General features: G+C 43.7%; 1 protein-coding gene and 1 long non-coding RNA gene across 6 annotated transcripts in view; one reads left to right on the forward strand and one right to left on the reverse strand.

Annotated features, from left to right (window-relative positions):
* The window catches only part of TSHZ3 (teashirt zinc finger homeobox 3), a 265339-nt gene that overhangs the window by 21378 nt on the left and 230275 nt on the right, over positions 1-13686 (forward strand). The window contains exon 3 of one of the 5 annotated variants that reach the window (XR_012850642.1): positions 12923-13079. The exons of the other annotated variants lie outside the window; for them this stretch is intronic. The gene's annotated coding sequence lies outside the window, so the exon portion shown is untranslated. The remainder of the gene's footprint in view (positions 1-12922; positions 13080-13686) is intronic. 5 annotated transcript variants of the gene reach the window in all.
* The window catches only part of LOC142661122 (uncharacterized), a 59396-nt gene continuing 58512 nt past the window's right edge, over positions 12803-13686 (reverse strand). Inside the window, exon 3 of the long non-coding RNA XR_012850647.1 lies at positions 12803-13201. This is a non-coding gene — a long non-coding RNA (uncharacterized LOC142661122). The remainder of the gene's footprint in view (positions 13202-13686) is intronic.

Below are 13686 nucleotides of genomic sequence, written 5' to 3' on the forward strand. Positions count from 1 at the left end.
CTGCCATTGCATATTGTAATTATAGTGTTTGGATAGGCTTGTTTTCTAAACATGGCATATTGTTATAAATTGACTATTTCACATGAAATCGCAGTCTCATTTAGATGCCGGATTCTTTTTTTTTTCGCTTTATTTTTTTCCAGAGCTAGAATTACAGAGTTCAGTGCAAAAACCCTCAATAAAAGGACGATACACCAGCGGCCCTAGATGAAAGGAATTATTGTTTCATTCTGTGTGCATGCATTCCCAAAGAGTCTATTCATTTGATACAGTTATACATAATTATTTTTCCCTTCACTTAGACTGTCTTCTCCAGCAGTTGATAAGATTTTACTAACTAATTACAGATTGTGTAATTAGTTAAGAAACATATATCTCAGAAGTAGGCCTGGAGTGACTGAGATTTGTTACTTCATTGAATTGCAATACCCTATTAACCCTAAATAAGAATTAGATGGTGGAAAAGTTTATTGCACTGGATGATGGCTGACTAGTGTTTTATCATCTGTTTAATACATTTGTTCTCAGAAATCTTTTACTGTTCTCTTCTCCCAACCTCGACATTTTTCATAATAAGACTTTGTTCACAATTCTGTGGTGTTTTTGTCTCATGGACTTCAGAGAGCGTAAAAAGAAAATGGAGCAGGAAAACTGAATTTAAAAAAACGGTTTTATCATGTAGTTTTTAATCACAGTTTTATAAAGAAGCCGTTCAAGAAGCATTTCCTAGAACTGCTTCTTTACAAAAGGTGGTTATATGAAAATTTTATAAAGTGTTGCAAATACGTGTGGCAATAATACTACATTCAAACTTTTCTGCTTGCTGTTGGTTGAAACAAACATTTTTAGTTTACACTCAGTGGCTAAAAACTTGTCCTGATCACATCCAGCTGACACAGGTCTGGTTCTTGTAATAAACCGTGCACTTGTAATTTTTGCATATGATGAAAATAGGTTTCAGCCTCTGGATGTACACAAAGTACATTCACTGACAGCAAACATATCTTCAAAATGGAGAGGAATTGATTGCAAACAGAAAGTTGCATAACTTTTCAGGTTACTATGATCAAAGGGGTACACAGGATAGGAAATAATTGATTGCTGGGGCCCCCACTTCTGGCACCCCCACCGATCCTGAGAACAAGGGTCTTGAATCCCCAGATCCTTCCCACTTCATGCCCCTGCAGTGAGGAGGAGCTTGTATGGAGCAGCGGTCGAGTTTGTGCTGACCTCTTTATTCAATTTCTACAGGATTGATAGAAACAGCGGAGCGCTGTGCTCGATTGGTTCCATAATTCCCATAGACTATAAATGGAACAGCCACACGCATACTCGACCTCCGCTCCATTTGATGTTCTCCCTCACTGTGGGCGAGCAGTGTGGAGAAACTGGGGTTCGGGACCCCTGTTCTTGCAATCTGTGTAGGTCCCAGCGCTGGGGTCCCCAGTGATCAGACAATTATCACCTATCCTGTGGATGGTTGATAACTGTCGATTCTGGGACAACCCTTTAAGCTTTATTTAAAGAGGCATCCTGATTTCAGAAAATAAATTTTATTTTTGTCTAATCAAAAGTTTTCATTTTTATATATATACTTTCTGTATCAATTCCTTGCTATTTTCAATATTTGTGCTTGTAATTATTCAGTAGGGGCCTTCATTGTTTTGTACCAAGGGATAAAAATCTTTTCATGTGATGGACACACAGGTGCACGTCACGTTACAGGACACCGCTCTTCTACACATACTGTAAAGTGCTCCTGTGTCTCCATCACATGACCAGGACATATTTTGAAAAATCCCATCGAATGACAGCATGCAGAGATCTTGAAAACTGTGAAGAATTGATACAGCATGAATATATGGAAAATTCTACTACTTTTCATACAAAGAATAATATGTATTTGCTAAAACCGAAGTACCCCTTTAAATAAAATAAAAAAATACGTTCCAATGATTGAAAACCAGGCCAGTGCCCCACCATGCTAAGTGGTCAAAGTGAACTATCAAATATCTAAACCCATACAGAAAAAGTCACGACCATAATTACAAATATACGAAACAATCTTTATTGCATAACATATAAAAAAACATAAATGGCTAAAAAAGCTAATATAGAGCCTTCACAAAGAAGATGGAGAAAAAAAAACTATGCAGTTGGTGATCTGGGTATAAAGGCCCTTAACAAATAGCACATGATTAGTCAAAAGACAACATGAAAGAGGTGTGTGTGTGTGTATGTGTGCATATATATATATATATATATATACACATTATGTACACGCTGATAGTAATGGATTAGTATTGCACCCAAATAAAACCAATATGTCAGTGCTCAATAGTATATATACAGGTGCATTCATAGTATAAACATAGTAAAAATACATACATAAATATTTGACTTCGCCAAGAGAAGAGAACAGATCCAGAGCACCACCGCTGACCTGACGCGCGTTTCACTGAGGCTTCCAATTACGTATATGTAAAACTCATATGTCACAGAGATATGATATTTTTTCATTGGTGGGGGTCTGGGATCTGAAATCCTTTACCCTTCGCTTCTAAAGTGCTTGTTACAGTGAAAGGCACCTTCAGTTACTTGCGGCTTCTCTTGACTGTACTTAGAAGAGCTCAAGTCTTGAAAAGGTCTTGAGTAATGGTTCTAGACCACTTTCCGGTGCAGCCATATTTGTGCTAAGACTTCTTCAATAGTGGAAGGATTTAGGGATTAGATATAATGTGTGAAGGAATAGAGACTGTATAGATAAAGGGAACAGAACATGGCATCCAATCAGCCAGTAGGATGCATTTTAGCTTAATTGCTTAGTATTTTTGATGCTTATTATGCTGGTCTTGCAGGCATAATAATATTAATCTTTTGTTCCTTCATCATGTAATGCTGTTTGGTTGTTCTGCCCTGATCGCTTGGCTTTTCCGTGGTTAGACATGTTCTTCTATGTTTATCTATAGTCCTCTACATGTGTGATTGGCAAGGGGTGATGATCTGCCAACTCCTAGCAGATCTCCTGCAGGCCACGTCATCGCTAATCGTAGGGGCACTCGTTACATTGTCAAGGAAAGGCGTCTGCTTGACTGAAGGATACAGAGTAATCAGGAAAGCTGACAACCACTCTCTCTGCTCTCCATTCACACGCAGCAGGGATTAGTGTTGAGATGTAGAATATTATGTTGAGATGGAGGACATTATGTGGTCAGAAGTGATGAAGCTATGGCATGCTTTACCAGGAAACAGAAGACCGGCTAAGAATGGTCAACAAGTGACGATGATTAAAACAGAGGTACAGTCTAGTCTGATTTGTGTATGGAACAAGAGATGTTCGGATGTGATGATATATTTTTGGACCCGATGCTATTTGCACAGTCTCCCTTTATTTTTTTTATATACTACTAGCTCATTGAGGAATTGGACTTCTTTCTTAAAATAGTTTTTTATGGAAAGCTTTTTCCATAGACTTCAAGGTATTATTCAGGTTCTGCTTTTTTTGATAGAATCCTTTTATAGTCTTAGGCCTCATGCACACGAACTTATTTTTTCCCTCCCGTAAATACTGGCGTAAATACGGGTCCTTGGTCACACGTGTTCGACCCGTATTGCATCCGTAAATACGGGTCCGGTGTCACCAGTATTCCACCCGTATTTACGGGCACGTTGACGCTGCAAAAATGCACTGCACTAATCGGCAGCCCCTTCTCTATCAGTGCAGGATAGAGAGAAGGGGCAGCCCTTTCCGAGGTAAAAGTAAAAGAAATTCATACTTACCCGGCCGTTGTCTTGGTGACGCGTCCCTCTTTCGACATCCAGCCCGACCTCCCTGGATGACGCCGCAGTCCATGTGACCGCTGCAGCCTGTGATTGGCTGCAGCGGTCACATGGGCTGAAACGTCATCCCAGAAGGCCGGACTGGAGGAAGAAGCACGGCGTTCTGTGTAAGTATGAATTTCTATTTTTTTTACACGTTGATTTATATTTTTCAACGGGCCGGGCACCTTCCCGTAAGCATACGGGGAGGTACCCGTGGCCAATAGAAGTCTATAGGCCCGTAATTACGGGCGTTTTTACGTTCGTGTGCATGGGGCCTTAGAGCGTGTCTTCAATTGAAGAATATTTTTTGGTTTTTATATGGATATAGTCTACATAAAAGCTAGAGCCTCTGTGTAAATATATAGTATTATTTATCTTGTACTGATCCTGAGATCAGATAAGCTGGTAGGGTTATGTGCAAAAATGGTGTCCATGTCATAGAAGTTTTGGTCGGTGGGGGTCCAAGCACAGAGACCCCCACCAATTGCTAAAACGAAGCTGCAGGAGCGCCCATGTGAGTTCTGAGCCACTTAGTTTCTGTTTGACTTTTTCCAGGAAGCCGATGTAGCGGTGTACGGGCTCATAGACTTTCTATTGAGTCTATACACCGCAACATCGATTGCGAAAAACAGCCGAACAAGGTGTTGCCCCATTAAAATAACCCCTGTTCATATGCCCTATTAGGGACTAATGACATTATAGATGGGGATCCCCTGCTTGAGATCTCCACTCTGGAGGACTCAATGTTACTGTGTATTACATTATCGCCAATTAATTTGAATGGGTGCCACCTAATTCCACATTACTCCTGCAATGGCTGTTGCAGGACAATGTGCAGCTACATGGAGCTTCCCCTGATAATAACCGCTTAACAGTGGTGTGACTCAAATTGTTTTCACCTCCTGTGATTTTTTTAGAGGAATTGTTGGAATGTTTTCAGGTTTTAGGGTAAATTCTCACATAACAATTGAGGCGCATGCGTTTTTTGCGATTTGGTGCGTCTTTCGATGCAGTTAATAACACACCAAATCACAATAAAAACGCCTTTATTCTATGCTGTTTTTAACTTTACCTCATATGCTACATGTGAATATACCCTTATGCTATATTTCGGAATGAGAAGCCACATTAGATTTTTGGATCACACGAAATTTTGAAATTTTACTTGAGATTTAAGTTTGCTTAACCTCATATAGACGGATTGCCATATGTTGTGAGTTGAACCTCATTGCAATGTCATCCATAAGCGATAAGCTAAACTTCTGAAATTGCAGAAATCATTCTCTTGCCACTTTCTGTGTGTTAGTTTTGAGCAGTACATTTGGAAGAGCACTTATTGCACTCTTTCTGCCTCTTCATTTCATCTAGTAATGTCACCTACTGAGACCTACTGCCTATTCTTTCTGTGGGAAATGTTCCTGAAAACACCTAATGCGCTTAAAGAAGCAGCCGCCTGCAGTGGTGGCTCAGTAGTTAACTTGTCCTCCTTTGACAGTATGTTCTGATAGCACAATTAGATTTTCAGGTGGTGTCAACACAAGTGACATAGTGAAGTGGAGACGCCCGGAATTGTCATCTGTTAACTGAGCAGCGCAATTCCTTAGCTGGGGTATTAAGTCTACCTAAAATGACTAAATATTTAATTCTCACTAATTTCGTAGGTTTTTTGTTTTTTTTTTGCATGAAAATTATATAATGTTGTCCTTTTATCCCTCTAATCACTTGTGGATGAAAGGGACAACTTTGTGGTTCATGAGAGGATACATTCTTTATCACAATTTGTTTCTTTAAAATTTGTAGAATGTGGCCTTTTGATATTTATTTTGCCATGTCTTTAGTCAGCTAAATGCCTGGACTAGAGATTGATGGCTCTTTACTACGCTGATACGTTGTAGCAATCCCTCAGGACTGGAGAGATATTTGTGCGGCTAAGGCTTCGTTCACATCTGGGTCGGGCTTCCGTTCATGTGTTCTGTCAGACCTTTCCATCAGGGAAACCCATGAACGGAAACCATAGCTTCCGTTTGCATTACCGTTGATTTCAATGGTAATGGTTCCGTTGCAAATGGTTTCTGTTTGTCTCCGTTCCGTAAGGTTTCCGTTGTTTTGGCAAAAACAATAGTGCAGTCGACTACGCTATTAATTCTACCAAAACAACGGAAACCTTATGGAACGGAGACAAACAGAAACCATTTGCAACGGAACCATTACCATTGAAATTAACGGTAATGCAAACGGAAGCTATGGTTTCCCTTCATGGGTTCCTCTGACGGAAAGGTCTGACAGAAGCCATTAACAGAAGCCAGCGCTGATGTGAACGAAGCCTAATGCGTTTACCGTAGATGCCAGAAGATTATCTCGACTGGTTGGTTACATTGCTGCAAAGCCTAAGCTGTGATAAGTATTGGGTTTGGTTTCAACTGTGTTTTTATTGAAAATTTTTCAAAAATATACATATAACTTAGAGCAGCATGAAGGGCCATGCAATTCACATAGTAAGACAGTAACTTTCAATAGACAGACAAAACATCTGGGAAAAAACACAGGGGTTTAAGGGGGTGAGGGGGGGGGATAGTCGGAGCTCCACCTACAACCTAATCTTGAGATCCCTGTATCCAATACTTGTCCCACAGATCCCACACCACTTTGAACCTGTCCAGTTCATTGTCAATAGAGGCCGTCATATGTTCCATTGTACGTATTTCCCTAATTCTAGTTACTAAGTCGATGTGGGAGGGAGGGGTTGTCTGTCTCCATTTCCACGCTATCAACGTCTTAGCGGCTGTGAGAAAGTGTCGAAAGAGTCGAGCTGGTGATTTCCCCAAAGACCTAGGGGGAACATTCAGGAGGTAATGAAGAGGATCTAAGGGAATCTATGCAGAAAGGCAGGGGTGTGGTACCAAAACATAAGGATTTTATATTGGTTTTCCTTATATGCAGTGCAGATGGAGGTTTTAGCTGCTTGCGACCAAATAATCTGCCACAATGAGAGAGGGATGGATTTATTCAGTAAGGCCTCCCACTTCAACATGTATCTATGCCCAGGCGGAGGGGAACCCTCCGGGGATAGCAATAATGCATAAATGGCTGAGATAAGCCCCCTAGTGGTGGTAGCATACCGACATAACCTTTCGAAGCTTGTAGGTGCAGTAACCCGCGTGGATCTAAAAGTTTGCTGCATGTAATGTCTGACCTGAAGATAGTGAAAGAACGCAGCGGAGGGAATATTATGATGTTTTTGAAAGTATGAAAACGGGTGAAGCTCTTGCGTGTGGGGATCAACCATATCAGCCAGGTGAAATACCTCAATTCCCGTCCACAATCGGACTATTCGGGAGGTAGTGCCCCCCGGAATAGTGGGAGTGTAGAGTACCGAAGTCAAGGGCGGGCAACCCGTCGCCAAATGAAAGCGGTTTTTACAGGTTTCCCACACCTCCCTTTGAAATCTCATGGGACCCAATAAAGATGCAGTCGGCATTACCAGTGGGTCGCCCCATAACAGGGAGTTTGGGTGGACCGGGGCCATCCATAGCTTCTCTATTTTGGTCCATTTATTGTACGCCCTTAAAGACACCCAGCTGGGTATGTGACGGAGGTGTGCCGCCCAGTAGTACTTCACCACATCAGGGACCGATAGCCCACCCGCAGATCGACCCGATAATAAAACTGATTTCGGAATTCAATGTCTGCCGGAGTGCCATATGAACCTGAGGATAGAAGACTGCATGGCCCGCAATTCCTTCATAGGTACTGCTACCGGCAAAGTCTCAAAGTAGTACAGTAATTTAGGGAGCAAGGTCATTTTGACCGCTGCTATGCGCCCAAAAAATGACATGGGAAGAGGATCCCACCTGGCCATTAGCTGACGTAGCTCTACAAACAGAAAGGGGAAATTAGCCTTGTAAACCGACGTATAGGAGGGAGTGAGTTGAACTCCTAAGTAAGTCAGGGAGGTTTCCTTCCAGTTGTAGGTGTAGTTGTGTTTGAGTAGCTGGAGCTCCTGGTGTGGGACATGAAGAGGAAGCGCTTCCGTTTTAGATGTATTAGTTTTATACCCTGACAGCCTCCCATACCTACGGAGAACTGTAGTAAGGTTAGGGAGGGAGGTATGAGGTTTAGTGATAGTCAAGAGGACGTCATCTGCAAACAGGGAAACCTTAAACTCTTTATCTTGTATCTGGACCCCCGCTATATCACTGGATTTCCGTATTTGAGCTGCTAAAGGTTTGATGCATAGCACAAATAAAAGTGGGGATAGGGGACACCCCTGACGTGTACCATTCCAGATTTGAAACGGAGGGGAGGTGGAGTGTGGGAGTTTAATTGCCGCTGTCGGTTTGGAGTAGAGACCACGCAGTGCTGTCAAATAAGGGCCCGAAATCCCAAATGAATTTAGAGTTTCGAACATAAATGGCCATCCCAAGCGGTCAAACGCCTTCTCTGCATCTAGACTAAGAAGGATCGCCGATTCCTTTTGCTTTTGGAGGGCATCAATGAGGTCAAGGGTCCTTCGTGTGTTGTCTCCTCCTTGCCTAAGAGGCACAAAGCCCACTTGGTCTTTGTGAATCAAAGAAGGGAGCCAAACATTGAGTCTATTAGCTAGAAGATGGGTGAAAATTTTTAGATCCGAATTCAGAAGGGCTATGGGTCTGTAATTGGAGCACTCTGCGTGGTCTCTACCCGGTTTAGGGATCAGCGTGATATGAGAATGCAGGAATGTTTGAGGGATGGGAGAACCCTGTAGGAATTCATTAAATAAGGAAGCCATCCGTGGAACCAAGATCTCCGCAAAGGTCTTATAATACCCATATGTAAAGCCATCTGGTCCAGGGGCCTTACCACTAGGGAGGTCCTTCAATATATCAAACAATTCCTCCGCAGAGATCGGGGCATTCAGGGATGAAAGCTCCTCATCTTTCAGTCTAGGGAGAGCACAGGAAGAGAGATATGCTTGCAGCGTTTCCCTCCGACGAGCCGGATCAGGTGGTAAGGTATTCGGCAAGTGGTATAAGGATTTATAATAGTCATGAAAAAGTGTGGCTATCGTGTCTGGGTGATGCTGGAGTATGCCCGCCTTATCCCGAACTGCCTGTGGAGTACGAACAGTCGCCTGATCCCGCAATAGTCTGGCCAGAAGCGAGTGCGCCTTATTACCTTTGTCGTAATATTTCCTTTTTGTGTATAGTAATGACTTTTCTACCCCCTTCATAGCTAAGTCCTTGAGTTGTGCTCTAGCCTCTATCAATTTCCGTAGTGTCGGGACCGCCGGTTTAATCCCCATTTCTCTCTCCAACTTAGTAATTGTCCGATGGAGAGCCACCCGCTTGGCCCTAGAGTCTCTTTTCAATCTAGATCCCATTACTATGCATTGCCCCCTCATCACCGCCTTATGCGCCTCCCAAAGAGTGGATACAGAAGGAACCGATGCCTCATTAAGTGCATAAAATTCCCGTATATGTCCGGCCAGGCTGTCCCTAAGAGCAGGGGACTTAATCAAAGTTTCGTTTAAGCGCCAATGACATATTCTCGTATTTGGTTTCCCTATTTGCAGGGACACAGAAACTGGTGCGTGGTCTGACCAAGAGATGGGGTCTATATTCGCCCCCTGGAGCGCACGGAGGGCAGGGACATTACCAAAAAAGTAATCTAAGCGCGTATGAGTGCTGTGCGTATGGGAGAAGAAGGTATAGGACCTATCACCTGGGTGATCCACTCGCCACAAATCATAGAGCTGATGCTCTCTAATTAGTTGCCTAAAACGTGTAGAAAGTCCTGTAAGGGTGGGCGTCGGAGTAGCGTGTGTAAGAGAGACCCTATCCATGGACGTGGAGAACGGGACATTAAAATCTCCTCCCACCAGCCATGCCCCCCTAGGAAGCTTCTGGAGTTTAGAGAGGAGTCTACGTAGGAATGGAATCTGTGCGGTATTAGGGGAGTAAACGTTACATAAAACAATGGGCTGTCCAAACAAAGTCCCCTCTATTATAACATATCTGCCTTTCGGATCTAGATGTGAGGTGTGAACTTGTATGGGGCAGGAAGCTGCTATCAAAATGGCCACCCCTTCCCTTTTGCGACCTGACGAGGCAGAGTACACAGCAGGATACGCCCCTCGGGCAAATTGGAAAGTTCCGGATGAATCTAAGTGTGTTTCCTGCAGAAAAGCGACTTCCGCTCCAAGCGATTTCAACTCCCTGAGAAGCAAGCGTCTCTTCACATTGGAGTTGAGACCCTTGACATTAAGTGTGACAAATTTAACCATGATCAAAGATGTATGAAAGAGCAAAGAAGGATGTGGAAAGTGCGGATGTATACAGCTCACAGTTATGTCGGGGCCAGTCCCATGTCGGTTTCAAAGCAAGCAGTGTTCTATGGCGTCCTTCTACCTTGGAGGTTCTTGGAGGATTCACTGTCGTCTCAGGTGTTATTTCGGATGAAAGTAGGAGGGAAGGGAAAGACACTGGGGTAAAGACGTACCAAGGAGACAATACACATATCTGCAGTGAGAACAAAGAGAAATGCATGAGATCAATGAATTTCAAACACACTCAGAAAATACTATCAGGGAGAATACTATACCCTGGGGCGGGTGATATTAAAGCAAAAGAAAACTGGTAATACAATATTACCCTTTGCAACTCTCTCTAAAAACAGAGGGAGAACTGCAAAACAAATTACCCCTATCAAAAAAGGAGGTCGGGTCTCAACAGTCGAGGAACCTAGTACAAAAGTACGTATAAATACGTACAGGCCGAAAAAAACCAAAAAGGGGGGTGAAAGAGCCAAGTGTATCCCGGCCAATCGCGCCCTGCCACAATTTACGTTAACGAATTAAAGGGAAGCAACATAAAATCAGAAATATAATCCTGAGTGCATTTTTAGCCTAGGATAGTGCAACTGGCGAAGGGAGCAGCTGGTATGGGTGACCAGGCTCCTTCACATATATTACGGAGGTGCCGTGTATCTGCGCAGCGTCCATCAATTCAAATCAGGTCTCGGTGAACTTCGGTTAGACTGTCGTCTTGGAGAGGTCCTCCGCTTATTTCGAACCGACTGCCAGACTGGAGGTGGAGACGAAGGCGGCAAAGGAGTCTCCCAATTCTGCATCTTGGGCGTTGGTATACCAAGGGAGTCACAGAAATGAGGCAAATCCCCTGGGTACCTCAGGGTTGCAGAAACACCATCTCTTCGGGCTGTAAGGGAGAACGGAAACCCCCATCGATAAATAATATTGTGGTCCCGCAGGGCTGCGAGAAGCGGACGAAGCAGATGTCTTTTCTGTAACGTAATCCAGGAGTGATCCGGGAATAACTGAATCGGCACACCGGCATACTCCAGGTCTTTACGCTGACGGGCTTTAAGCATAATATCCTCCTTAGTGCGGAAATCCTGGACACAGCAGATGATATCTCTGGGCTGAGATGTAATGGATTTTGGTTTCAGTGCTCTATGCTCTCTGTCAAGCGGTATTCGATTAGACGGGGGTGCACCCAAAAGGTTGTTAAAGATAGTCTCTAACACGATGGGAAGATCTTCAGACCCCGAGGGCTCCGGTATGCCCCTTATCCTTATATTATGACGGCGACCTCTGTTATCCAAATCCTCTAGATGCAGTTGCATATCTCTAATGGACGCCAGCTGGGAGGACACTGAAGACTGTATCACAGAGACATGGCGCCTAGTGGCATCGTGGTCATCTTCTAGAGCCTCCACCCTCGTAGCAATCTGCTGTATATGCTGCAACACTCCCGCCAATTCTGAGCGAAAAGCTGCCTTCACTTCTTGTATCATACTCTTAAAGTCCTCTTTAGTGGACAACTGTGAGAAACATTCCCTCCACATAGGGGGCACATCTGAGGGGAGTGAGGCTGAATCCTCCAGGTCAGAATCTGAGGCATATACAGGGGCCTGGGCATAGGGGGTCAAAGATGGTGTATCCCCCAGATCGTCTCCCCTCCCCGGCTGCTGGATCGTGGGCCGTTGAGGTTTAGGTGCAGGCCAAATCTGCAGGGCCATTTGTGCTGAGGGCTGTGACATTGGTGGTTCAAGCAAGTGTACTGGGGCCTCTGACTGAGCTGATGCTCCTCGTGGCCTGGCCTCCATTGCTCCTGGGATAGGGGATCCCCTTCCCTGCTGTTCACAGGACGAGGTGGAGGGCAGCTTAGGGGAGCTGGGAGGGTGAACTTTAGCCATCTGGCTATTCAGCTTACCCTGTACGTGGGGCACTGTCTCCTCTCCTTGCTCGGACATCTCCCCTTCCTTCCGACACGAGGCTGTCCAAGATGGCCGAGGCTGAGGGAGCGGCGTGGCTTGCCGCCGAAGAAAGTAGCCGTCGATCGTTGGTGGAGCGGCGGCGACCTGGTGCTGTGCTGCAGGGGTGAGTCTAGACCCTTGGGTTTTTTTTTTCCCCATATGAGGCACCTTTCCCCGCTGTAGGCTGCTGGATCTGCGTGGCAGGGCGCGGAGCTCTCAGCTTATGCGTCCGGCGCCATCGCCTGCTGGCCACGCCCCCTTAAGTATTGGGTTTGTACGAGCTTTTAGACTATGTGTAAACTATTATGTTTCAATTAACTTTCCAAACCAAAATCTTGATAGAGGCAAGGAATTGAAACACAAATAAAGAATTTCTGAATATAGGCGCATCCTACGAGCAGCGCGCTATTCCCTCCTCCAATGCAGATTCACCAGATGGTTGGACCTAATATTGTTTCTCCACGCTATCCTAAGTACAAAGGTGTCAGTAAACCTTGGCAGATCAGTTGCACTTGATGCAACGCTAAAGCCCCACTCACTGTTTCTGACATGTGTGAAAATGGCGCAGGTACTTCATAAATATGGCATTCTGCCCAAAACGCCATATTGTTCAATGTATTAAAGTCAGAACATTTACAATATAATTGAAAATTACAGGACTATTATTTATATAATGATTAAGCTTTATTTACATAAAATTAAAAAATCCAATTTAATTACTGCCCCTTAGATATAATATGCTTGAAAAACGGGCCACAGTCCACCAAAAGTAAAAATATGACTTTTTATAACTTGTTTATTATTACATAGTTTTCAACAGTGAGATAATCTGGTTTTCTTCCTTCAGTTTTCACAGCTGGTGAAACTTTTCTAAAGAGAGTTTTGGTGCCCATACAGTACACAGGAAGATGTTTGACGGAGTGGCGCTTTTAGTTAGATATCTGCCAGTCTACAGACCCCCCTACGTGCTGCAACCAAGATCTTGTGGATCTCACCAGCTGAGCGTGAGTGACGAACATGATACTTCCTTCTTCTCAGCATTTCAGAATCTCGTTCAGTATTGAGCGCTTCTTGTTGTCGGATCGTCTCTGTGTATTTTCATCACATGTCAAAATTCATAGAACTTCTGTAATATTCAAAATTTTATCACAGGAGAGTGCTACATTTGTAGTACAGAAATTTTCATTGGAACCAATCACATCACTGTTTTCATTTTCTAACCTGCACGTGAAAAAAGCTGAATTTTTATTTATTCTTTCATCGTGGATTTGGGGGGGGGGGGGGGGTGTCATAGATGGCTTAGATGTCTCCTCCAGCCAACTAAAAGTATTTTTGGTGACAACCTTTTATTACCTTCTCTAACGGTTTCTTAATCACATGATTCCAATATATAATATTAGGAGCTCATTAAAAAAAATCAATGCAGACACGGTGTTGTGCCCAAAGCGACCAGTCACACCCCACTTTTATTTAGTTTTCTTTGTTAGAAAGGGCAGCACATCACTTTTCCACTCTTTTATAGATTTTAAAATTTATTGTATACGTTTTAGGAGAGCTTGGGTGTGCCATAAAGCTTTAAAATGAAAAAGAAAGATGAAGGTTAGCTAAAGT

This window comes from Rhinoderma darwinii, chromosome 9, assembly GCF_050947455.1.
Source record: "Rhinoderma darwinii isolate aRhiDar2 chromosome 9, aRhiDar2.hap1, whole genome shotgun sequence".
Lineage (NCBI taxonomy): Eukaryota > Metazoa > Chordata > Amphibia > Anura > Rhinodermatidae > Rhinoderma > Rhinoderma darwinii.